Source organism: Carettochelys insculpta, chromosome 1 (assembly GCF_033958435.1).
Source record: "Carettochelys insculpta isolate YL-2023 chromosome 1, ASM3395843v1, whole genome shotgun sequence".
In the NCBI taxonomy this organism is placed as follows: domain Eukaryota; kingdom Metazoa; phylum Chordata; order Testudines; family Carettochelyidae; genus Carettochelys; species Carettochelys insculpta.
Genome location: NC_134137.1, coordinates 153,766,708 through 153,791,214, shown reverse-complemented (window position 1 = coordinate 153,791,214; position 24,507 = coordinate 153,766,708). Strand labels below are relative to the sequence as shown.

Here is a 24,507-nt window from a genome sequence, read left to right as displayed (position 1 = left end):
GACGCCGCCTTGCGGCCCAGGTGGACTAGGCTGCTTTCTTCCAAGGCTCTGGAACGCATCCTTTCTTAGCATGGGTCACCCATCCTGCCACGCTCACTTCATGGCGAAGATGCTCCTCAAGTGAGGAGCTGGCCTGAAGACAAACGGAGGCGCCCTCGGCAGCCTCTTGATACCCTTGCCTCTGGGCAGGGAATTCCATTCTTCTCCCTGTGTGGAAGCATGGCCCAGAGGGAGCCTGTCCCATGGCCGCCGCACCTCTCCAAGTCCCCTCTGAGGCGATTGCTTCTCTGCTGCCTTACAGGCTCACACGCAACTTCCTCACGTGTGCACTGGAGCCCCGCAAGCTTCTTGCTCTGTCGAGCACTGCTTCCTTTCCCGAGGAACCCTTGCACCAGAGGTTGCCACACCTCCTCCTCAGCTCTGCCACAAACTAAAACGGCCAGTGCAAGTACAGAGCCGATCCGGAGAACGCCAAGCAGAAAAAGGAGACCTGCGAAGGAGCACTAGCAAGAGACTCAGCCGCTCCGCAGCTTCTCGTAGACAACTGGCTTGGCCCAGCTTGCCCAAGATTCGGGGCCAAGACACAAGAGTGCTTGCAAGAACCACTTGCGTGTTGCTCTCCAAATCCAGCCACGTCACAGGTGGCTCCGCCTCAGGGCATGCCCGTGCAAAGGCGGCCGGCAGCTGGCGCCTGCTTTGCGCTTGGGAAGGGCAGGCCTGGGAGGTAGATGCATGGGAAGAAGAGCAAGGGGGCCTCTCTGCGGGCGCTGACGTCCACGAGCAGCGCCTTCCCTGGTGGGAAAGCCCAGTCTTTGGAACGTGCGGCGTGCAAAAGGACGGCTGCGCGGGCCGGAGAAACTGCAGCCCTCACAGGGCCCTCGCAGATGGCCAAGGCTTTGCAAGGGCGTGACTTTGAGGAGCGTGGCGAAGGAGGAGGGGCCAGGGGAGAAAGCCAGAGTGTGCCAGGGCATCCCCCGCAGGCCTCCCCGGGCAGGCGTGAGCACGGCCGCCCTGCTCCTTTCCTCGTTAGTATAGTGGCGAGTATCCCCGCCTGTCACGCGGGAGACCGGGGTTCGATTCCCCGACGGGGAGCTTTGCCCGCCCCCTTTTGCGCGGGCAGAAAGGACTCTCCCCTTGCCCGGCCCTCAGCCTCGGCACACCCGCGCAACCCGCCGCCCCTGACTAAGCGGTGTCCCCGAGTCTCGGCCGCAAGGCGACGCTGTCGCCTCCGGAGCGACCTCGACCCTGCCCCCTCGCCCTCCGGAAAGCCTCGGGCGGCATCTTTGGCCGCCGGCTCCAGCTTCCACACCCGCCACTCGGGGGACGCTGTGCCCTTGCACAGGGGAGGAAGGCGACACTTAAGAGGAACTTCCCTGAAGCCATCCCATTCCGTACGCCGACGGCAAACTTCTGGACGCCGCCTTGCGGCCCAGGTGGACTAGGCTGCTTTCTTCCAAGGCTCTGGAACGCATCCTTTCTTAGCATGGGTCACCCATCCTGCCACGCTCACTTCATGGCGAAGATGCTCCTCAAGTGAGGAGCTGGCCTGAAGACAAACGGAGGCGCCCTCGGCAGCCTCTTGATACCCTTGCCTCTGGGCAGGGAATTCCATTCTTCTCCCTGTGTGGAAGCATGGCCCAGAGGGAGCCTGTCCCATGGCCGCCGCACCTCTCCAAGTCCCCTCTGAGGCGATTGCTTCTCTGCTGCCTTACAGGCTCACACGCAACTTCCTCACGTGTGCACTGGAGCCCCGCAAGCTTCTTGCTCTGTCGAGCACTGCTTCCTTTCCCGAGGAACCCTTGCACCAGAGGTTGCCACACCTCCTCCTCAGCTCTGCCACAAACTAAAACGGCCAGTGCAAGTACAGAGCCGATCCGGAGAACGCCAAGCAGAAAAAGGAGACCTGCGAAGGAGCACTAGCAAGAGACTCAGCCGCTCCGCAGCTTCTCGTAGACAACTGGCTTGGCCCAGCTTGCCCAAGATTCGGGGCCAAGACACAAGAGTGCTTGCAAGAACCACTTGCGTGTTGCTCTCCAAATCCAGCCACGTCACAGGTGGCTCCGCCTCAGGGCATGCCCGTGCAAAGGCGGCCGGCAGCTGGCGCCTGCTTTGCGCTTGGGAAGGGCAGGCCTGGGAGGTAGATGCATGGGAAGAAGAGCAAGGGGGCCTCTCTGCGGGCGCTGACGTCCACGAGCAGCGCCTTCCCTGGTGGGAAAGCCCAGTCTTTGGAACGTGCGGCGTGCAAAAGGACGGCTGCGCGGGCCGGAGAAACTGCAGCCCTCACAGGGCCCTCGCAGATGGCCAAGGCTTTGCAAGGGCGTGACTTTGAGGAGCGTGGCGAAGGAGGAGGGGCCAGGGGAGAAAGCCAGAGTGTGCCAGGGCATCCCCCGCAGGCCTCCCCGGGCAGGCGTGAGCACGGCCGCCCTGCTCCTTTCCTCGTTAGTATAGTGGCGAGTATCCCCGCCTGTCACGCGGGAGACCGGGGTTCGATTCCCCGACGGGGAGCTTTGCCCGCCCCCTTTTGCGCGGGCAGAAAGGACTCTCCCCTTGCCCGGCCCTCAGCCTCGGCACACCCGCGCAACCCGCCGCCCCTGACTAAGCGGTGTCCCCGAGTCTCGGCCGCAAGGCGACGCTGTCGCCTCCGGAGCGACCTCGACCCTGCCCCCTCGCCCTCCGGAAAGCCTCGGGCGGCATCTTTGGCCGCCGGCTCCAGCTTCCACACCCGCCACTCGGGGGACGCTGTGCCCTTGCACAGGGGAGGAAGGCGACACTTAAGAGGAACTTCCCTGAAGCCATCCCATTCCGTACGCCGACGGCAAACTTCTGGACGCCGCCTTGCGGCCCAGGTGGACTAGGCTGCTTTCTTCCAAGGCTCTGGAACGCATCCTTTCTTAGCATGGGTCACCCATCCTGCCACGCTCACTTCATGGCGAAGATGCTCCTCAAGTGAGGAGCTGGCCTGAAGACAAACGGAGGCGCCCTCGGCAGCCTCTTGATACCCTTGCCTCTGGGCAGGGAATTCCATTCTTCTCCCTGTGTGGAAGCATGGCCCAGAGGGAGCCTGTCCCATGGCCGCCGCACCTCTCCAAGTCCCCTCTGAGGCGATTGCTTCTCTGCTGCCTTACAGGCTCACACGCAACTTCCTCACGTGTGCACTGGAGCCCCGCAAGCTTCTTGCTCTGTCGAGCACTGCTTCCTTTCCCGAGGAACCCTTGCACCAGAGGTTGCCACACCTCCTCCTCAGCTCTGCCACAAACTAAAACGGCCAGTGCAAGTACAGAGCCGATCCGGAGAACGCCAAGCAGAAAAAGGAGACCTGCGAAGGAGCACTAGCAAGAGACTCAGCCGCTCCGCAGCTTCTCGTAGACAACTGGCTTGGCCCAGCTTGCCCAAGATTCGGGGCCAAGACACAAGAGTGCTTGCAAGAACCACTTGCGTGTTGCTCTCCAAATCCAGCCACGTCACAGGTGGCTCCGCCTCAGGGCATGCCCGTGCAAAGGCGGCCGGCAGCTGGCGCCTGCTTTGCGCTTGGGAAGGGCAGGCCTGGGAGGTAGATGCATGGGAAGAAGAGCAAGGGGGCCTCTCTGCGGGCGCTGACGTCCACGAGCAGCGCCTTCCCTGGTGGGAAAGCCCAGTCTTTGGAACGTGCGGCGTGCAAAAGGACGGCTGCGCGGGCCGGAGAAACTGCAGCCCTCACAGGGCCCTCGCAGATGGCCAAGGCTTTGCAAGGGCGTGACTTTGAGGAGCGTGGCGAAGGAGGAGGGGCCAGGGGAGAAAGCCAGAGTGTGCCAGGGCATCCCCCGCAGGCCTCCCCGGGCAGGCGTGAGCACGGCCGCCCTGCTCCTTTCCTCGTTAGTATAGTGGCGAGTATCCCCGCCTGTCACGCGGGAGACCGGGGTTCGATTCCCCGCCGGGGAGCTTTGCCCGCCCCCTTTTGCGCGGGCAGAAAGGACTCTCCCCTTGCCCGGCCCTCAGCCTCGGCACACCCGCGCAACCCGCCGCCCCTGACTAAGCGGTGTCCCCGAGTCTCGGCCGCAAGGCGACGCTGTCGCCTCCGGAGCGACCTCGACCCTGCCCCCTCGCCCTCCGGAAAGCCTCGGGCGGCATCTTTGGCCGCCGGCTCCAGCTTCCACACCCGCCACTCGGGGGACGCTGTGCCCTTGCACAGGGGAGGAAGGCGACACTTAAGAGGAACTTCCCTGAAGCCATCCCATTCCGTACGCCGACGGCAAACTTCTGGACGCCGCCTTGCGGCCCAGGTGGACTAGGCTGCTTTCTTCCAAGGCTCTGGAACGCATCCTTTCTTAGCATGGGTCACCCATCCTGCCACGCTCACTTCATGGCGAAGATGCTCCTCAAGTGAGGAGCTGGCCTGAAGACAAACGGAGGCGCCCTCGGCAGCCTCTTGATACCCTTGCCTCTGGGCAGGGAATTCCATTCTTCTCCCTGTGTGGAAGCATGGCCCAGAGGGAGCCTGTCCCATGGCCGCCGCACCTCTCCAAGTCCCCTCTGAGGCGATTGCTTCTCTGCTGCCTTACAGGCTCACACGCAACTTCCTCACGTGTGCACTGGAGCCCCGCAAGCTTCTTGCTCTGTCGAGCACTGCTTCCTTTCCCGAGGAACCCTTGCACCAGAGGTTGCCACACCTCCTCCTCAGCTCTGCCACAAACTAAAACGGCCAGTGCAAGTACAGAGCCGATCCGGAGAACGCCAAGCAGAAAAAGGAGACCTGCGAAGGAGCACTAGCAAGAGACTCAGCCGCTCCGCAGCTTCTCGTAGACAACTGGCTTGGCCCAGCTTGCCCAAGATTCGGGGCCAAGACACAAGAGTGCTTGCAAGAACCACTTGCGTGTTGCTCTCCAAATCCAGCCACGTCACAGGTGGCTCCGCCTCAGGGCATGCCCGTGCAAAGGCGGCCGGCAGCTGGCGCCTGCTTTGCGCTTGGGAAGGGCAGGCCTGGGAGGTAGATGCATGGGAAGAAGAGCAAGGGGGCCTCTCTGCGGGCGCTGACGTCCACGAGCAGCGCCTTCCCTGGTGGGAAAGCCCAGTCTTTGGAACGTGCGGCGTGCAAAAGGACGGCTGCGCGGGCCGGAGAAACTGCAGCCCTCACAGGGCCCTCGCAGATGGCCAAGGCTTTGCAAGGGCGTGACTTTGAGGAGCGTGGCGAAGGAGGAGGGGCCAGGGGAGAAAGCCAGAGTGTGCCAGGGCATCCCCCGCAGGCCTCCCCGGGCAGGCGTGAGCACGGCCGCCCTGCTCCTTTCCTCGTTAGTATAGTGGCGAGTATCCCCGCCTGTCACGCGGGAGACCGGGGTTCGATTCCCCGACGGGGAGCTTTGCCCGCCCCCTTTTGCGCGGGCAGAAAGGACTCTCCCCTTGCCCGGCCCTCAGCCTCGGCACACCCGCGCAACCCGCCGCCCCTGACTAAGCGGTGTCCCCGAGTCTCGGCCGCAAGGCGACGCTGTCGCCTCCGGAGCGACCTCGACCCTGCCCCCTCGCCCTCCGGAAAGCCTCGGGCGGCATCTTGGGCCGCCGGCTCCAGCTTCCACACCCGCCACTCGGGGGACGCTGTGCCCTTGCACAGGGGAGGAAGGCGACACTTAAGAGGAACTTCCCTGAAGCCATCCCATTCCGTACGCCGACGGCAAACTTCTGGACGCCGCCTTGCGGCCCAGGTGGACTAGGCTGCTTTCTTCCAAGGCTCTGGAACGCATCCTTTCTTAGCATGGGTCACCCATCCTGCCACGCTCACTTCATGGCGAAGATGCTCCTCAAGTGAGGAGCTGGCCTGAAGACAAACGGAGGCGCCCTCGGCAGCCTCTTGATACCCTTGCCTCTGGGCAGGGAATTCCATTCTTCTCCCTGTGTGGAAGCATGGCCCAGAGGGAGCCTGTCCCATGGCCGCCGCACCTCTCCAAGTCCCCTCTGAGGCGATTGCTTCTCTGCTGCCTTACAGGCTCACACGCAACTTCCTCACGTGTGCACTGGAGCCCCGCAAGCTTCTTGCTCTGTCGAGCACTGCTTCCTTTCCCGAGGAACCCTTGCACCAGAGGTTGCCACACCTCCTCCTCAGCTCTGCCACAAACTAAAACGGCCAGTGCAAGTACAGAGCCGATCCGGAGAACGCCAAGCAGAAAAAGGAGACCTGCGAAGGAGCACTAGCAAGAGACTCAGCCGCTCCGCAGCTTCTCGTAGACAACTGGCTTGGCCCAGCTTGCCCAAGATTCGGGGCCAAGACACAAGAGTGCTTGCAAGAACCACTTGCGTGTTGCTCTCCAAATCCAGCCACGTCACAGGTGGCTCCGCCTCAGGGCATGCCCGTGCAAAGGCGGCCGGCAGCTGGCGCCTGCTTTGCGCTTGGGAAGGGCAGGCCTGGGAGGTAGATGCATGGGAAGAAGAGCAAGGGGGCCTCTCTGCGGGCGCTGACGTCCACGAGCAGCGCCTTCCCTGGTGGGAAAGCCCAGTCTTTGGAACGTGCGGCGTGCAAAAGGACGGCTGCGCGGGCCGGAGAAACTGCAGCCCTCACAGGGCCCTCGCAGATGGCCAAGGCTTTGCAAGGGCGTGACTTTGAGGAGCGTGGCGAAGGAGGAGGGGCCAGGGGAGAAAGCCAGAGTGTGCCAGGGCATCCCCCGCAGGCCTCCCCGGGCAGGCGTGAGCACGGCCGCCCTGCTCCTTTCCTCGTTAGTATAGTGGCGAGTATCCCCGCCTGTCACGCGGGAGACGGGGTTCGATTCCCCGACGGGGAGCTTTGCCCGCCCCCTTTTGCGCGGGCAGAAAGGACTCTCCCCTTGCCCGGCCCTCAGCCTCGGCACACCCGCGCAACCCGCCGCCCCTGACTAAGCGGTGTCCCCGAGTCTCGGCCGCAAGGCGACGCTGTCGCCTCCGGAGCGACCTCGACCCTGCCCCCTCGCCCTCCGGAAAGCCTCGGGCGGCATCTTGGGCCGCCGGCTCCAGCTTCCACACCCGCCACTCGGGGGACGCTGTGCCCTTGCACAGGGGAGGAAGGCGACACTTAAGAGGAACTTCCCTGAAGCCATCCCATTCCGTACGCCGACGGCAAACTTCTGGACGCCGCCTTGCGGCCCAGGTGGACTAGGCTGCTTTCTTCCAAGGCTCTGGAACGCATCCTTTCTTAGCATGGGTCACCCATCCTGCCACGCTCACTTCATGGCGAAGATGCTCCTCAAGTGAGGAGCTGGCCTGAAGACAAACGGAGGCGCCCTCGGCAGCCTCTTGATACCCTTGCCTCTGGGCAGGGAATTCCATTCTTCTCCCTGTGTGGAAGCATGGCCCAGAGGGAGCCTGTCCCATGGCCGCCGCACCTCTCCAAGTCCCCTCTGAGGCGATTGCTTCTCTGCTGCCTTACAGGCTCACACGCAACTTCCTCACGTGTGCACTGGAGCCCCGCAAGCTTCTTGCTCTGTCGAGCACTGCTTCCTTTCCCGAGGAACCCTTGCACCAGAGGTTGCCACACCTCCTCCTCAGCTCTGCCACAAACTAAAACGGCCAGTGCAAGTACAGAGCCGATCCGGAGAACGCCAAGCAGAAAAAGGAGACCTGCGAAGGAGCACTAGCAAGAGACTCAGCCGCTCCGCAGCTTCTCGTAGACAACTGGCTTGGCCCAGCTTGCCCAAGATTCGGGGCCAAGACACAAGAGTGCTTGCAAGAACCACTTGCGTGTTGCTCTCCAAATCCAGCCACGTCACAGGTGGCTCCGCCTCAGGGCATGCCCGTGCAAAGGCGGCCGGCAGCTGGCGCCTGCTTTGCGCTTGGGAAGGGCAGGCCTGGGAGGTAGATGCATGGGAAGAAGAGCAAGGGGGCCTCTCTGCGGGCGCTGACGTCCACGAGCAGCGCCTTCCCTGGTGGGAAAGCCCAGTCTTTGGAACGTGCGGCGTGCAAAAGGACGGCTGCGCGGGCCGGAGAAACTGCAGCCCTCACAGGGCCCTCGCAGATGGCCAAGGCTTTGCAAGGGCGTGACTTTGAGGAGCGTGGCGAAGGAGGAGGGGCCAGGGGAGAAAGCCAGAGTGTGCCAGGGCATCCCCCGCAGGCCTCCCCGGGCAGGCGTGAGCACGGCCGCCCTGCTCCTTTCCTCGTTAGTATAGTGGCGAGTATCCCCGCCTGTCACGCGGGAGACCGGGGTTCGATTCCCCGACGGGGAGCTTTGCCCGCCCCCTTTTGCGCGGGCAGAAAGGACTCTCCCCTTGCCCGGCCCTCAGCCTCGGCACACCCGCGCAACCCGCCGCCCCTGACTAAGCGGTGTCCCCGAGTCTCGGCCGCAAGGCGACGCTGTCGCCTCCGGAGCGACCTCGACCCTGCCCCCTCGCCCTCCGGAAAGCCTCGGGCGGCATCTTGGGCCGCCGGCTCCAGCTTCCACACCCGCCACTCGGGGGACGCTGTGCCCTTGCACAGGGGAGGAAGGCGACACTTAAGAGGAACTTCCCTGAAGCCATCCCATTCCGTACGCCGACGGCAAACTTCTGGACGCCGCCTTGCGGCCCAGGTGGACTAGGCTGCTTTCTTCCAAGGCTCTGGAACGCATCCTTTCTTAGCATGGGTCACCCATCCTGCCACGCTCACTTCATGGCGAAGATGCTCCTCAAGTGAGGAGCTGGCCTGAAGACAAACGGAGGCGCCCTCGGCAGCCTCTTGATACCCTTGCCTCTGGGCAGGGAATTCCATTCTTCTCCCTGTGTGGAAGCATGGCCCAGAGGGAGCCTGTCCCATGGCCGCCGCACCTCTCCAAGTCCCCTCTGAGGCGATTGCTTCTCTGCTGCCTTACAGGCTCACACGCAACTTCCTCACGTGTGCACTGGAGCCCCGCAAGCTTCTTGCTCTGTCGAGCACTGCTTCCTTTCCCGAGGAACCCTTGCACCAGAGGTTGCCACACCTCCTCCTCAGCTCTGCCACAAACTAAAACGGCCAGTGCAAGTACAGAGCCGATCCGGAGAACGCCAAGCAGAAAAAGGAGACCTGCGAAGGAGCACTAGCAAGAGACTCAGCCGCTCCGCAGCTTCTCGTAGACAACTGGCTTGGCCCAGCTTGCCCAAGATTCGGGGCCAAGACACAAGAGTGCTTGCAAGAACCACTTGCGTGTTGCTCTCCAAATCCAGCCACGTCACAGGTGGCTCCGCCTCAGGGCATGCCCGTGCAAAGGCGGCCGGCAGCTGGCGCCTGCTTTGCGCTTGGGAAGGGCAGGCCTGGGAGGTAGATGCATGGGAAGAAGAGCAAGGGGGCCTCTCTGCGGGCGCTGACGTCCACGAGCAGCGCCTTCCCTGGTGGGAAAGCCCAGTCTTTGGAACGTGCGGCGTGCAAAAGGACGGCTGCGCGGGCCGGAGAAACTGCAGCCCTCACAGGGCCCTCGCAGATGGCCAAGGCTTTGCAAGGGCGTGACTTTGAGGAGCGTGGCGAAGGAGGAGGGGCCAGGGGAGAAAGCCAGAGTGTGCCAGGGCATCCCCCGCAGGCCTCCCCGGGCAGGCGTGAGCACGGCCGCCCTGCTCCTTTCCTCGTTAGTATAGTGGCGAGTATCCCCGCCTGTCACGCGGGAGACCGGGGTTCGATTCCCCGACGGGGAGCTTTGCCCGCCCCCTTTTGCGCGGGCAGAAAGGACTCTCCCCTTGCCCGGCCCTCAGCCTCGGCACACCCGCGCAACCCGCCGCCCCTGACTAAGCGGTGTCCCCGAGTCTCGGCCGCAAGGCGACGCTGTCGCCTCCGGAGCGACCTCGACCCTGCCCCCTCGCCCTCCGGAAAGCCTCGGGCGGCATCTTGGGCCGCCGGCTCCAGCTTCCACACCCGCCACTCGGGGGACGCTGTGCCCTTGCACAGGGGAGGAAGGCGACACTTAAGAGGAACTTCCCTGAAGCCATCCCATTCCGTACGCCGACGGCAAACTTCTGGACGCCGCCTTGCGGCCCAGGTGGACTAGGCTGCTTTCTTCCAAGGCTCTGGAACGCATCCTTTCTTAGCATGGGTCACCCATCCTGCCACGCTCACTTCATGGCGAAGATGCTCCTCAAGTGAGGAGCTGGCCTGAAGACAAACGGAGGCGCCCTCGGCAGCCTCTTGATACCCTTGCCTCTGGGCAGGGAATTCCATTCTTCTCCCTGTGTGGAAGCATGGCCCAGAGGGAGCCTGTCCCATGGCCGCCGCACCTCTCCAAGTCCCCTCTGAGGCGATTGCTTCTCTGCTGCCTTACAGGCTCACACGCAACTTCCTCACGTGTGCACTGGAGCCCCGCAAGCTTCTTGCTCTGTCGAGCACTGCTTCCTTTCCCGAGGAACCCTTGCACCAGAGGTTGCCACACCTCCTCCTCAGCTCTGCCACAAACTAAAACGGCCAGTGCAAGTACAGAGCCGATCCGGAGAACGCCAAGCAGAAAAAGGAGACCTGCGAAGGAGCACTAGCAAGAGACTCAGCCGCTCCGCAGCTTCTCGTAGACAACTGGCTTGGCCCAGCTTGCCCAAGATTCGGGGCCAAGACACAAGAGTGCTTGCAAGAACCACTTGCGTGTTGCTCTCCAAATCCAGCCACGTCACAGGTGGCTCCGCCTCAGGGCATGCCCGTGCAAAGGCGGCCGGCAGCTGGCGCCTGCTTTGCGCTTGGGAAGGGCAGGCCTGGGAGGTAGATGCATGGGAAGAAGAGCAAGGGGGCCTCTCTGCGGGCGCTGACGTCCACGAGCAGCGCCTTCCCTGGTGGGAAAGCCCAGTCTTTGGAACGTGCGGCGTGCAAAAGGACGGCTGCGCGGGCCGGAGAAACTGCAGCCCTCACAGGGCCCTCGCAGATGGCCAAGGCTTTGCAAGGGCGTGACTTTGAGGAGCGTGGCGAAGGAGGAGGGGCCAGGGGAGAAAGCCAGAGTGTGCCAGGGCATCCCCCGCAGGCCTCCCCGGGCAGGCGTGAGCACGGCCGCCCTGCTCCTTTCCTCGTTAGTATAGTGGCGAGTATCCCCGCCTGTCACGCGGGAGACCGGGGTTCGATTCCCCGACGGGGAGCTTTGCCCGCCCCCTTTTGCGCGGGCAGAAAGGACTCTCCCCTTGCCCGGCCCTCAGCCTCGGCACACCCGCGCAACCCGCCGCCCCTGACTAAGCGGTGTCCCCGAGTCTCGGCCGCAAGGCGACGCTGTCGCCTCCGGAGCGACCTCGACCCTGCCCCCTCGCCCTCCGGAAAGCCTCTGGCGGCATCTTGGGCCGCCGGCTCCAGCTTCCACACCCGCCACTCGGGGGACGCTGTGCCCTTGCACAGGGGAGGAAGGCGACACTTAAGAGGAACTTCCCTGAAGCCATCCCATTCCGTACGCCGACGGCAAACTTCTGGACGCCGCCTTGCGGCCCAGGTGGACTAGGCTGCTTTCTTCCAAGGCTCTGGAACGCATCCTTTCTTAGCATGGGTCACCCATCCTGCCACGCTCACTTCATGGCGAAGATGCTCCTCAAGTGAGGAGCTGGCCTGAAGACAAACGGAGGCGCCCTCGGCAGCCTCTTGATACCCTTGCCTCTGGGCAGGGAATTCCATTCTTCTCCCTGTGTGGAAGCATGGCCCAGAGGGAGCCTGTCCCATGGCCGCCGCACCTCTCCAAGTCCCCTCTGAGGCGATTGCTTCTCTGCTGCCTTACAGGCTCACACGCAACTTCCTCACGTGTGCACTGGAGCCCCGCAAGCTTCTTGCTCTGTCGAGCACTGCTTCCTTTCCCGAGGAACCCTTGCACCAGAGGTTGCCACACCTCCTCCTCAGCTCTGCCACAAACTAAAACGGCCAGTGCAAGTACAGAGCCGATCCGGAGAACGCCAAGCAGAAAAAGGAGACCTGCGAAGGAGCACTAGCAAGAGACTCAGCCGCTCCGCAGCTTCTCGTAGACAACTGGCTTGGCCCAGCTTGCCCAAGATTCGGGGCCAAGACACAAGAGTGCTTGCAAGAACCACTTGCGTGTTGCTCTCCAAATCCAGCCACGTCACAGGTGGCTCCGCCTCAGGGCATGCCCGTGCAAAGGCGGCCGGCAGCTGGCGCCTGCTTTGCGCTTGGGAAGGGCAGGCCTGGGAGGTAGATGCATGGGAAGAAGAGCAAGGGGGCCTCTCTGCGGGCGCTGACGTCCACGAGCAGCGCCTTCCCTGGTGGGAAAGCCCAGTCTTTGGAACGTGCGGCGTGCAAAAGGACGGCTGCGCGGGCCGGAGAAACTGCAGCCCTCACAGGGCCCTCGCAGATGGCCAAGGCTTTGCAAGGGCGTGACTTTGAGGAGCGTGGCGAAGGAGGAGGGGCCAGGGGAGAAAGCCAGAGTGTGCCAGGGCATCCCCCGCAGGCCTCCCCGGGCAGGCGTGAGCACGGCCGCCCTGCTCCTTTCCTCGTTAGTATAGTGGCGAGTATCCCCGCCTGTCACGCGGGAGACCGGGGTTCGATTCCCCGACGGGGAGCTTTGCCCGCCCCCTTTTGCGCGGGCAGAAAGGACTCTCCCCTTGCCCGGCCCTCAGCCTCGGCACACCCGCGCAACCCGCCGCCCCTGACTAAGCGGTGTCCCCGAGTCTCGGCCGCAAGGCGACGCTGTCGCCTCCGGAGCGACCTCGACCCTGCCCCCTCGCCCTCCGGAAAGCCTCGGGCGGCATCTTGGGCCGCCGGCTCCAGCTTCCACACCCGCCACTCGGGGGACGCTGTGCCCTTGCACAGGGGAGGAAGGCGACACTTAAGAGGAACTTCCCTGAAGCCATCCCATTCCGTACGCCGACGGCAAACTTCTGGACGCCGCCTTGCGGCCCAGGTGGACTAGGCTGCTTTCTTCCAAGGCTCTGGAACGCATCCTTTCTTAGCATGGGTCACCCATCCTGCCACGCTCACTTCATGGCGAAGATGCTCCTCAAGTGAGGAGCTGGCCTGAAGACAAACGGAGGCGCCCTCGGCAGCCTCTTGATACCCTTGCCTCTGGGCAGGGAATTCCATTCTTCTCCCTGTGTGGAAGCATGGCCCAGAGGGAGCCTGTCCCATGGCCGCCGCACCTCTCCAAGTCCCCTCTGAGGCGATTGCTTCTCTGCTGCCTTACAGGCTCACACGCAACTTCCTCACGTGTGCACTGGAGCCCCGCAAGCTTCTTGCTCTGTCGAGCACTGCTTCCTTTCCCGAGGAACCCTTGCACCAGAGGTTGCCACACCTCCTCCTCAGCTCTGCCACAAACTAAAACGGCCAGTGCAAGTACAGAGCCGATCCGGAGAACGCCAAGCAGAAAAAGGAGACCTGCGAAGGAGCACTAGCAAGAGACTCAGCCGCTCCGCAGCTTCTCGTAGACAACTGGCTTGGCCCAGCTTGCCCAAGATTCGGGGCCAAGACACAAGAGTGCTTGCAAGAACCACTTGCGTGTTGCTCTCCAAATCCAGCCACGTCACAGGTGGCTCCGCCTCAGGGCATGCCCGTGCAAAGGCGGCCGGCAGCTGGCGCCTGCTTTGCGCTTGGGAAGGGCAGGCCTGGGAGGTAGATGCATGGGAAGAAGAGCAAGGGGGCCTCTCTGCGGGCGCTGACGTCCACGAGCAGCGCCTTCCCTGGTGGGAAAGCCCAGTCTTTGGAACGTGCGGCGTGCAAAAGGACGGCTGCGCGGGCCGGAGAAACTGCAGCCCTCACAGGGCCCTCGCAGATGGCCAAGGCTTTGCAAGGGCGTGACTTTGAGGAGCGTGGCGAAGGAGGAGGGGCCAGGGGAGAAAGCCAGAGTGTGCCAGGGCATCCCCCGCAGGCCTCCCCGGGCAGGCGTGAGCACGGCCGCCCTGCTCCTTTCCTCGTTAGTATAGTGGCGAGTATCCCCGCCTGTCACGCGGGAGACCGGGGTTCGATTCCCCGACGGGGAGCTTTGCCCGCCCCCTTTTGCGCGGGCAGAAAGGACTCTCCCCTTGCCCGGCCCTCAGCCTCGGCACACCCGCGCAACCCGCCGCCCCTGACTAAGCGGTGTCCCCGAGTCTCGGCCGCAAGGCGACGCTGTCGCCTCCGGAGCGACCTCGACCCTGCCCCCTCGCCCTCCGGAAAGCCTCGGGCGGCATCTTGGGCCGCCGGCTCCAGCTTCCACACCCGCCACTCGGGGGACGCTGTGCCCTTGCACAGGGGAGGAAGGCGACACTTAAGAGGAACTTCCCTGAAGCCATCCCATTCCGTACGCCGACGGCAAACTTCTGGACGCCGCCTTGCGGCCCAGGTGGACTAGGCTGCTTTCTTCCAAGGCTCTGGAACGCATCCTTTCTTAGCATGGGTCACCCATCCTGCCACGCTCACTTCATGGCGAAGATGCTCCTCAAGTGAGGAGCTGGCCTGAAGACAAACGGAGGCGCCCTCGGCAGCCTCTTGATACCCTTGCCTCTGGGCAGGGAATTCCATTCTTCTCCCTGTGTGGAAGCATGGCCCAGAGGGAGCCTGTCCCATGGCCGCCGCACCTCTCCAAGTCCCCTCTGAGGCGATTGCTTCTCTGCTGCCTTACAGGCTCACACGCAACTTCCTCACGTGTGCACTGGAGCCCCGCAAGCTTCTTGCTCTGTCGAGCACTGCTTCCTTTCCCGAGGAACCCTTGCACCAGAGGTTGCCACACCTCCTCCTCAGCTCTGCCACAAACTAAAACGGCCAGTGCAAGTACAGAGCCGATCCGGAGAACGCCAAGCAGAAAAAGGAGACCTGCGAAGGAGCACTAGCAAGAGACTCAGCCGCTCCGCAGCTTCTCGTAGACAACTGGCTTGGCCCAGCTTGCCCAAGATTCGGGGCCAAGACACAAGAGTGCTTGCAAGAACCACTTGCGTGTTGCTCTCCAAATCCAGCCACGTCACAGGTGGCTCCGCCTCAGGGCATGCCCGTGCAAAGGCGGCCGGCAGCTGGCGCCTGCTTTGCGCTTGGGAAGGGCAGGCCTGGGAGGTAGATGCATGGGAAGAAGAGCAAGGGGGCCTCTCTGCGGGCGCTGACGTCCACGAGCAGCGCCTTCCCTGGTGGGAAAGCCCAGTCTTTGGAACGTGCGGCGTGCAAAAGGACGGCTGCGCGGGCCGGAGAAACTGCAGCCCTCACAGGGCCCTCGCAGATGGCCAAGGCTTTGCAAGGGCGTGACTTTGAGGAGCGTGGCGAAGGAGGAGGGGCCAGGGGAGAAAGCCAGAGTGTGCCAGGGCATCCCCCGCAGGCCTCCCCGGGCAGGCGTGAGCACGGCCGCCCTGCTCCTTTCCTCGTTAGTATAGTGGCGAGTATCCCCGCCTGTCACGCGGGAGACCGGGGTTCGATTCCCCGACGGGGAGCTTTGCCCGCCCCCTTTTGCGCGGGCAGAAAGGACTCTCCCCTTGCCCGGCCCTCAGCCTCGGCACACCCGCGCAACCCGCCGCCCCTGACTAAGCGGTGTCCCCGAGTCTCGGCCGCAAGGCGACGCTGTCGCCTCCGGAGCGACCTCGACCCTGCCCCCTCGCCCTCCGGAAAGCCTCTGGCGGCATCTTGGGCCGCCGGCTCCAGCTTCCACACCCGCCACTCGGGGGACGCTGTGCCCTTGCACAGGGGAGGAAGGCGACACTTAAGAGGAACTTCCCTGAAGCCATCCCATTCCGTACGCCGACGGCAAACTTCTGGACGCCGCCTTGCGGCCCAGGTGGACTAGGCTGCTTTCTTCCAAGGCTCTGGAACGCATCCTTTCTTAGCATGGGTCACCCATCCTGCCACGCTCACTTCATGGCGAAGATGCTCCTCAAGTGAGGAGCTGGCCTGAAGACAAACGGAGGCGCCCTCGGCAGCCTCTTGATACCCTTGCCTCTGGGCAGGGAATTCCATTCTTCTCCCTGTGTGGAAGCATGGCCCAGAGGGAGCCTGTCCCATGGCCGCCGCACCTCTCCAAGTCCCCTCTGAGGCGATTGCTTCTCTGCTGCCTTACAGGCTCACACGCAACTTCCTCACGTGTGCACTGGAGCCCCGCAAGCTTCTTGCTCTGTCGAGCACTGCTTCCTTTCCCGAGGAACCCTTGCACCAGAGGTTGCCACACCTCCTCCTCAGCTCTGCCACAAACTAAAACGGCCAGTGCAAGTACAGAGCCGATCCGGAGAACGCCAAGCAGAAAAAGGAGACCTGCGAAGGAGCACTAGCAAGAGACTCAGCCGCTCCGCAGCTTCTCGTAGACAACTGGCTTGGCCCAGCTTGCCCAAGATTCGGGGCCAAGACACAAGAGTGCTTGCAAGAACCACTTGCGTGTTGCTCTCCAAATCCAGCCACGTCACAGGTGGCTCCGCCTCAGGGCATGCCCGTGCAAAGGCGGCCGGCAGCTGGCGCCTGCTTTGCGCTTGGGAAGGGCAGGCCTGGGAGGTAGATGCATGGGAAGAAGAGCAAGGGGGCCTCTCTGCGGGCGCTGACGTCCACGAGCAGCGCCTTCCCTGGTGGGAAAGCCCAGTCTTTGGAACGTGCGGCGTGCAAAAGGACGGCTGCGCGGGCCGGAGAAACTGCAGCCCTCACAGGGCCCTCGCAGATGGCCAAGGCTTTGCAAGGGCGTGACTTTGAGGAGCGTGGCGAAGGAGGAGGGGCCAGGGGAGAAAGCCAGAGTGTGCCAGGGCATCCCCCGCAGGCCTCCCCGGGCAGGCGTGAGCACGGCCGCCCTGCTCCTTTCCTCGTTAGTATAGTGGCGAGTATCCCCGCCTGTCACGCGGGAGACCGGGGTTCGATTCCCCGACGGGGAGCTTTGCCCGCCCCCTTTTGCGCGGGCAGAAAGGACTCTCCCCTTGCCCGGCCCTCAGCCTCGGCACACCCGCGCAACCCGCCGCCCCTGACTAAGCGGTGTCCCCGAGTCTCGGCCGCAAGGCGACGCTGTCGCCTCCGGAGCGACCTCGACCCTGCCCCCTCGCCCTCCGGAAAGCCTCTGGCGGCATCTTGGGCCGCCGGCTCCAGCTTCCACACCCGCCACTCGGGGGACGCTGTGCCCTTGCACAGGGGAGGAAGGCGACACTTAAGAGGAACTTCCCTGAAGCCATCCCATTCCGTACGCCGACGGCAAACTTCTGGACGCCGCCTTGCGGCCCAGGTGGACTAGGCTGCTTTCTTCCAAGGCTCTGGAACGCATCCTTTCTTAGCATGGGTCACCCATCCTGCCACGCTCACTTCATGGCGAAGATGCTCCTCAAGTGAGGAGCTGGCCTGAAGACAAACGGAGGCGCCCTCGGCAGCCTCTTGATACCCTTGCCTCTGGGCAGGGAATTCCATTCTTCTCCCTGTGTGGAAGCATGGCCCAGAGGGAGCCTGTCCCATGGCCGCCGCACCTCTCCAAGTCCCCTCTGAGGCGATTGCTTCTCTGCTGCCTTACAGGCTCACACGCAACTTCCTCACGTGTGCACTGGAGCCCCGCAAGCTTCTTGCTCTGTCGAGCACTGCTTCCTTTCCCGAGGAACCCTTGCACCAGAGGTTGCCACACCTCCTCCTCAGCTCTGCCACAAACTAAAACGGCCAGTGCAAGTACAGAGCCGATCCGGAGAACGCCAAGCAGAAAAAGGAGACCTGCGAAGGAGCACTAGCAAGAGACTCAGCCGCTCCGCAGCTTCTCGTAGACAACTGGCTTGGCCCAGCTTGCCCAAGATTCGGGGCCAAGACACAAGAGTGCTTGCAAGAACCACTTGCGTGTTGCTCTCCAAATCCAGCCACGTCACAGGTGGCTCCGCCTCAGGGCATGCCCGTGCAAAGGCGGCCGGCAGCTGGCGCCTGCTTTGCGCTTGGGAAGGGCAGGCCTGGGAGGTAGATGCATGGGAAGAAGAGCAAGGGGGCCTCTCTGCGGGCGCTGACGTCCACGAGCAGCGCCTTCCCTGGTGGGAAAGCCCAGTCTTTGGAACGTGCGGCGTGCAAAAGGACGGCTGCGCGGGCCGGAGAAACTGCAGCCCTCACAGGGCCCTCGCAGATGGCCAAGGCTTTGCAAGGGCGTGACTTTGAGGAGCGTGGCGAAGGAGGAGGGGCCAGGGGAGAAAGCCAGAGTGTGCCAGGGCATCCCCCGCAGGCCTCCCCGGGCAGGCGTGAGCACGGCCGCCCTGCTCCTTTCCTCGTTAGTATAGTGGCGAGTATCCCCGCCTGTCACGCGGGAGACCGGGGTTCGATTCCCCGACGGGGAGCTTTGCCCGCCCCCTTTTGCGCGGGCAGAAAGGACTCTCCCCTTGCCCGGCCCTCAGCCTCGGCACACCCGCGCAACCCGCCGCCCCTGACTAAGCGGTGTCCCCGAGTCTCGGCCGCAAGGCGACGCTGTCGCCTCCGGAGCGACCTCGACCCTGCCCCCTCGCCCTCCGGAAAGCCTCTGGCGGCATCTTGGGCCGCCGGCTCCAGCTTCCACACCCGCCACTCGGGGGACGCTGTGCCCTTGCACAGGGGAGGAAGGCGACACTTAAGAGGAACTTCCCTGAAGCCATCCCATTCCGTACGCCGACGGCAAACTTCTGGACGCCGCCTTGCGGCCCAGGTGGACTAGGCTGCTTTCTTCCAAGGCTCTGGAACGCATCCTTTCTTAGCATGGGTCACCCATCCTGCCACGCTCACTTCATGGCGAAGATGCTCCTCAAGTGAGGAGCTGGCCTGAAGACAAACGGAGGCGCCCTCGGCAGCCTCTTGATACCCTTGCCTCTGGGCAGGGAATTCCATTCTTCTCCCTGTGTGGAAGCATGGCCCAGAGGGAGCCTGTCCCATGGCCGCCGCACCTCTCCAAGTCCCCTCTGAGGCGATTGCTTCTCTGCTGCCTTACAGGCTCACACGCAACTTCCTCACGTGTGCACTGGAGCCCCGCAAGCTTCTTGCTCTGTCGAGCACTGCTTCCTTTCCCGAGGAACCCTTGCACCAGAGGTTGCCACACCTCCTCCTCAGCTCTGCCACAAACTAAAACGGCCAGTGCAAGTACAGAGCCGATCCGGAGAACGCCAAGCAGAAAAAGGAGACCTGCGAAGGAGCACTAGCAAGAGACTCAGCCGCTCCGCAGCTTCTCGTAGACAACTGGCTTGGCCCAGCTTGCCCAAGATTCGGGGCCAAGACACAAGAGTGCTTGCAAGAACCACTTGCGTGTTGCTCTCCAAATCCAGCCACGTCACAGGTGGCTCCGCCTCAGGGCATGCCCGTGCAAAGGCGGCCGGCAGCTGGCGCCTGCTTTGCGCTTGGGAAGGGCAGGCCTGGGAGGTAGATGCATGGGAAGAAGAGCAAGGGGGCCTCTCTGCGGGCGCTGACGTCCACGAGCAGCGCCTTCCCTGGTGGGAAAGCCCAGTCTTTGGAACGTGCGGCGTGCAAAAGGACGGCTGCGCGGGCCGGAGAAACTGCAGCCCTCACAGGGCCCTCGCAGATGGCCAAGGCTTTGCAAGGGCGTGACTTTGAGGAGCGTGGCGAAGGAGGAGGGGCCAGGGGAGAAAGCCAGAGTGTGCCAGGGCATCCCCCGCAGGCCTCCCCGGGCAGGCGTGAGCACGGCCGCCCTGCTCCTTTCCTCGTTAGTATAGTGGCGAGTATCCCCGCCTGTCACGCGGGAGACCGGGGTTCGATTCCCCGACGGGGAGCTTTGCCCGCCCCCTTTTGCGCGGGCAGAAAGGACTCTCCCCTTGCCCGGCCCTCAGCCTCGGCACACCCGCGCAACCCGCCGCCCCTGACTAAGCGGTGTCCCCGAGTCTCGGCCGCAAGGCGACGCTGTCGCCTCCGGAGCGACCTCGACCCTGCCCCCTCGCCCTCCGGAAAGCCTCTGGCGGCATCTTGGGCCGCCGGCTCCAGCTTCCACACCCGCCACTCGGGGGACGCTGTGCCCTTGCACAGGGGAGGAAGGCGACACTTAAGAGGAACTTCCCTGAAGCCATCCCATTCCGTACGCCGACGGCAAACTTCTGGACGCCGCCTTGCGGCCCAGGTGGACTAGGCTGCTTTCTTCCAAGGCTCTGGAACGCATCCTTTCTTAGCATGGGTCACCCATCCTGCCACGCTCACTTCATGGCGAAGATGCTCCTCAAGTGAGGAGCTGGCCTGAAGACAAACGGAGGCGCCCTCGGCAGCCTCTTGATACCCTTGCCTCTGGGCAGGGAATTCCATTCTTCTCCCTGTGTGGAAGCATGGCCCAGAGGGAGCCTGTCCCATGGCCGCCGCACCTCTCCAAGTCCCCTCTGAGGCGATTGCTTCTCTGCTGCCTTACAGGCTCACACGCAACTTCCTCACGTGTGCACTGGAGCCCCGCAAGCTTCTTGCTCTGTCGAGCACTGCTTCCTTTCCCGAGGAACCCTTGCACCAGAGGTTGCCACACCTCCTCCTCAGCTCTGCCACAAACTAAAACGGCCAGTGCAAGTACAGAGCCGATCCGGAGAACGCCAAGCAGAAAAAGGAGACCTGCGAAGGAGCACTAGCAAGAGACTCAGCCGCTCCGCAGCTTCTCGTAGACAACTGGCTTGGCCCAGCTTGCCCAAGATTCGGGGCCAAGACACAAGAGTGCTTGCAAGAACCACTTGCGTGTTGCTCTCCAAATCCAGCCACGTCACAGGTGGCTCCGCCTCAGGGCATGCCCGTGCAAAGGCGGCCGGCAGCTGGCGCCTGCTTTGCGCTTGGGAAGGGCAGGCCTGGGAGGTAGATGCATGGGAAGAAGAGCAAGGGGGCCTCTCTGCGGGCGCTGACGTCCACGAGCAGCGCCTTCCCTGGTGGGAAAGCCCAGTCTTTGGAACGTGCGGCGTGCAAAAGGACGGCTGCGCGGGCCGGAGAAACTGCAGCCCTCACAGGGCCCTCGCAGATGGCCAAGGCTTTGCAAGGGCGTGACTTTGAGGAGCGTGGCGAAGGAGGAGGGGCCAGGGGAGAAAGCCAGAGTGTGCCAGGGCATCCCCCGCAGGCCTCCCCGGGCAGGCGTGAGCACGGCCGCCCTGCTCCTTTCCTCGTTAGTATAGTGGCGAGTATCCCCGCCTGTCACGCGGGAGACCGGGGTTCGATTCCCCGACGGGGAGCTTTGCCCGCCCCCTTTTGCGCGGGCAGAAAGGACTCTCCCCTTGCCCGGCCCTCAGCCTCGGCACACCCGCGCAACCCGCCGCCCCTGACTAAGCGGTGTCCCCGAGTCTCGGCCGCAAGGCGACGCTGTCGCCTCCGGAGCGACCTCGACCCTGCCCCCTCGCCCTCCGGAAAGCCTCTGGCGGCATCTTGGGCCGCCGGCTCCAGCTTCCACACCCGCCACTCGGGGGACGCTGTGCCCTTGCACAGGGGAGGAAGGCGACACTTAAGAGGAACTTCCCTGAAGCCATCCCATTCCGTACGCCGACGGCAAACTTCTGGACGCCGCCTTGCGGCCCAGGTGGACTAGGCTGCTTTCTTCCAAGGCTCTGGAACGCATCCTTTCTTAGCATGGGTCACCCATCCTGCCACGCTCACTTCATGGCGAAGATGCTCCTCAAGTGAGGAGCTGGCCTGAAGACAAACGGAGGCGCCCTCGGCAGCCTCTTGATACCCTTGCCTCTGGGCAGGGAATTCCATTCTTCTCCCTGTGTGGAAGCATGGCCCAGAGGGAGCCTGTCCCATGGCCGCCGCACCTCTCCAAGTCCCCTCTGAGGCGATTGCTTCTCTGCTGCCTTACAGGCTCACACGCAACTTCCTCACGTGTGCACTGGAGCCCCGCAAGCTTCTTGCTCTGTCGAGCACTGCTTCCTTTCCCGAGGAACCCTTGCACCAGAGGTTGCCACACCTCCTCCTCAGCTCTGCCACAAACTAAAACGGCCAGTGCAAGTACAGAGCCGATCCGGAGAACGCCAAGCAGAAAAAGGAGACCTGCGAAGGAGCACTAGCAAGAGACTCAGCCGCTCCGCAGCTTCTCGTAGACAACTGGCTTGGCCCAGCTTGCCCAAGATTCGGGGCCAAGACACAAGAGTGCTTGCAAGAACCACTTGCGTGTTGCTCTCCAAATCCAGCCACGTCACAGGTGGCTCCGCCTCAGGGCATGCCCGTGCAAAGGCGGCCGGCAGCTGGCGCCTGCTTTGCGCTTGGGAAGGGCAGGCCTGGGAGGTAGATGCATGGGAAGAAGAGCAAGGGGGCCTCTCTGCGGGCGCTGACGTCCACGAGCAGCGCCTTCCCTGGTGGGAAAGCCCAGTCTTTGGAACGTGCGGCGTGCAAAAGGACGGCTGCGCGGGCCGGAGAAACTGCAGCCCTCACAGGGCCCTCGCAGATGGCCAAGGCTTTGCAAGGGCGTGACTTTGAGGAGCGTGGCGAAGGAGGAGGGGCCAGGGGAGAAAGCCAGAGTGTGCCAGGGCATCCCCCGCAGGCCTCCCCGGGCAGGCGTGAGCACGGCCGCCCTGCTCCTTTCCTCGTTAGTATAGTGGCGAGTATCCCCGCCTGTCACGCGGGAGACCGGGGTTCGATTCCCCGACGGGGAGCTTTGCCCGCCCCCTTTTGCGCGGGCAGAAAGGACTCTCCCCTTGCCCGGCCCTCAGCCTCGGCACACCCGCGCAACCCGCCGCCCCTGACTAAGCGGTGTCCCCGAGTCTCGGCCGCAAGGCGACGCTGTCGCCTCCGGAGCGACCTCGACCCTGCCCCCTCGCCCTCCGGAAAGCCTCTGGCGGCATCTTGGGCCGCCGGCTCCAGCTTCCACACCCGCCACTCGGGGGACGCTGTGCCCTTGCACAGGGGAGGAAGGCGACACTTAAGAGGAACTTCCCTGAAGCCATCCCATTCCGTACGCCGACGGCAAACTTCTGGACGCCGCCTTGCGGCCCAGGTGGACTAGGCTGCTTTCTTCCAAGGCTCTGGAACGCATCCTTTCTTAGCATGGGTCACCCATCCTGCCACGCTCACTTCATGGCGAAGATGCTCCTCAAGTGAGGAGCTGGCCTGAAGACAAACGGAGGCGCCCTCGGCAGCCTCTTGATACCCTTGCCTCTGGGCAGGGAATTCCATTCTTCTCCCTGTGTGGAAGCATGGCCCAGAGGGAGCCTGTCCCATGGCCGCCGCACCTCTCCAAGTCCCCTCTGAGGCGATTGCTTCTCTGCTGCCTTACAGGCTCACACGCAACTTCCTCACGTGTGCACTGGAGCCCCGCAAGCTTCTTGCTCTGTCGAGCACTGCTTCCTTTCCCGAGGAACCCTTGCACCAGAGGTTGCCACACCTCCTCCTCAGCTCTGCCACAAACTAAAACGGCCAGTGCAAGTACAGAGCCGATCCGGAGAACGCCAAGCAGAAAAAGGAGACCTGCGAAGGAGCACTAGCAAGAGACTCAGCCGCTCCGCAGCTTCTCGTAGACAACTGGCTTGGCCCAGCTTGCCCAAGATTCGGGGCCAAGACACAAGAGTGCTTGCAAGAACCACTTGCGTGTTGCTCTCCAAATCCAGCCACGTCACAGGTGGCTCCGCCTCAGGGCATGCCCGTGCAAAGGCGGCCGGCAGCTGGCGCCTGCTTTGCGCTTGGGAAGGGCAGGCCTGGGAGGTAGATGCATGGGAAGAAGAGCAAGGGGGCCTCTCTGCGGGCGCTGACGTCCACGAGCAGCGCCTTCCCTGGTGGGAAAGCCCAGTCTTTGGAACGTGCGGCGTGCAAAAGGACGGCTGCGCGGGCCGGAGAAACTGCAGCCCTCACAGGGCCCTCGCAGATGGCCAAGGCTTTGCAAGGGCGTGACTTTGAGGAGCGTGGCGAAGGAGGAGGGGCCAGGGGAGAAAGCCAGAGTGTGCCAGGGCATCCCCCGCAGGCCTCCCCGGGCAGGCGTGAGCACGGCCGCCCTGCTCCTTTCCTCGTTAGTATAGTGGCGAGTATCCCCGCCTGTCACGCGGGAGACCGGGGTTCGATTCCCCGACGGGGAGCTTTGCCCGCCCCCTTTTGCGCGGGCAGAAAGGACTCTCCCCTTGCCCGGCCCTCAGCCTCGGCACACCCGCGCAACCCGCCGCCCCTGACTAAGCGGTGTCCCCGAGTCTCGGCCGCAAGGCGACGCTGTCGCCTCCGGAGCGACCTCGACCCTGCCCCCTCGCCCTCCGGAAAGCCTCTGGCGGCATCTTGGGCCGCCGGCTCCAGCTTCCACACCCGCCACTCGGGGGACGCTGTGCCCTTGCACAGGGGAGGAAGGCGACACTTAAGAGGAACTTCCCTGAAGCCATCCCATTCCGTACGCCGACGGCAAACTTCTGGACGCCGCCTTGCGGCCCAGGTGGACTAGGCTGCTTTCTTCCAAGGCTCTGGAACGCATCCTTTCTTAGCATGGGTCACCCATCCTGCCACGCTCACTTCATGGCGAAGATGCTCCTCAAGTGAGGAGCTGGCCTGAAGACAAACGGAGGCGCCCTCGGCAGCCTCTTGATACCCTTGCCTCTGGGCAGGGAATTCCATTCTTCTCCCTGTGTGGAAGCATGGCCCAGAGGGAGCCTGTCCCATGGCCGCCGCACCTCTCCAAGTCCCCTCTGAGGCGATTGCTTCTCTGCTGCCTTACAGGCTCACACGCAACTTCCTCACGTGTGCACTGGAGCCCCGCAAGCTTCTTGCTCTGTCGAGCACTGCTTCCTTTCCCGAGGAACCCTTGCACCAGAGGTTGCCACACCTCCTCCTCAGCTCTGCCACAAACTAAAACGGCCAGTGCAAGTACAGAGCCGATCCGGAGAACGCCAAGCAGAAAAAGGA

The 24,507-nt window shown here is 63.6% G+C and overlaps 15 non-coding genes across 15 annotated transcripts; all 15 read left to right on the top strand.

Moving 5' to 3' along the window:
- The first annotated feature begins 1,020 nt into the window (after positions 1–1,020).
- Positions 1,021–1,092, top strand: TRNAD-GUC (transfer RNA aspartic acid (anticodon GUC)). The gene has a single exon. It is a non-coding gene; the product is annotated as a tRNA-Asp (tRNA).
- A 1,341-nt stretch (positions 1,093–2,433) lies between these two features.
- Positions 2,434–2,505, top strand: TRNAD-GUC (transfer RNA aspartic acid (anticodon GUC)). The gene has a single exon. It is a non-coding gene; the product is annotated as a tRNA-Asp (tRNA).
- A 2,754-nt stretch (positions 2,506–5,259) lies between these two features.
- TRNAD-GUC (transfer RNA aspartic acid (anticodon GUC)) lies at positions 5,260–5,331 on the top strand. Its single transcript has one exon. It is a non-coding gene; the product is annotated as a tRNA-Asp (tRNA).
- Positions 5,332–8,084: 2,753 nt separating this feature from the next.
- On the top strand, positions 8,085–8,156 carry TRNAD-GUC (transfer RNA aspartic acid (anticodon GUC)). Its single transcript has one exon. It is a non-coding gene; the product is annotated as a tRNA-Asp (tRNA).
- A 1,341-nt stretch (positions 8,157–9,497) lies between these two features.
- On the top strand, positions 9,498–9,569 carry TRNAD-GUC (transfer RNA aspartic acid (anticodon GUC)). Its single transcript has one exon. It is a non-coding gene; the product is annotated as a tRNA-Asp (tRNA).
- A 1,341-nt stretch (positions 9,570–10,910) lies between these two features.
- Positions 10,911–10,982, top strand: TRNAD-GUC (transfer RNA aspartic acid (anticodon GUC)). The gene has a single exon. It is a non-coding gene; the product is annotated as a tRNA-Asp (tRNA).
- A 1,341-nt stretch (positions 10,983–12,323) lies between these two features.
- TRNAD-GUC (transfer RNA aspartic acid (anticodon GUC)) lies at positions 12,324–12,395 on the top strand. The gene has a single exon. It is a non-coding gene; the product is annotated as a tRNA-Asp (tRNA).
- A 1,341-nt stretch (positions 12,396–13,736) lies between these two features.
- TRNAD-GUC (transfer RNA aspartic acid (anticodon GUC)) lies at positions 13,737–13,808 on the top strand. Its single transcript has one exon. It is a non-coding gene; the product is annotated as a tRNA-Asp (tRNA).
- Positions 13,809–15,149: 1,341 nt separating this feature from the next.
- On the top strand, positions 15,150–15,221 carry TRNAD-GUC (transfer RNA aspartic acid (anticodon GUC)). Its single transcript has one exon. It is a non-coding gene; the product is annotated as a tRNA-Asp (tRNA).
- A 1,341-nt stretch (positions 15,222–16,562) lies between these two features.
- TRNAD-GUC (transfer RNA aspartic acid (anticodon GUC)) lies at positions 16,563–16,634 on the top strand. The gene has a single exon. It is a non-coding gene; the product is annotated as a tRNA-Asp (tRNA).
- Positions 16,635–17,975: 1,341 nt separating this feature from the next.
- On the top strand, positions 17,976–18,047 carry TRNAD-GUC (transfer RNA aspartic acid (anticodon GUC)). The gene has a single exon. It is a non-coding gene; the product is annotated as a tRNA-Asp (tRNA).
- Positions 18,048–19,388: 1,341 nt separating this feature from the next.
- Positions 19,389–19,460, top strand: TRNAD-GUC (transfer RNA aspartic acid (anticodon GUC)). The gene has a single exon. It is a non-coding gene; the product is annotated as a tRNA-Asp (tRNA).
- Positions 19,461–20,801: 1,341 nt separating this feature from the next.
- TRNAD-GUC (transfer RNA aspartic acid (anticodon GUC)) lies at positions 20,802–20,873 on the top strand. Its single transcript has one exon. It is a non-coding gene; the product is annotated as a tRNA-Asp (tRNA).
- Positions 20,874–22,214: 1,341 nt separating this feature from the next.
- On the top strand, positions 22,215–22,286 carry TRNAD-GUC (transfer RNA aspartic acid (anticodon GUC)). Its single transcript has one exon. It is a non-coding gene; the product is annotated as a tRNA-Asp (tRNA).
- Positions 22,287–23,627: 1,341 nt separating this feature from the next.
- Positions 23,628–23,699, top strand: TRNAD-GUC (transfer RNA aspartic acid (anticodon GUC)). The gene has a single exon. It is a non-coding gene; the product is annotated as a tRNA-Asp (tRNA).
- The last annotated feature ends 808 nt before the right edge of the window (positions 23,700–24,507 follow it).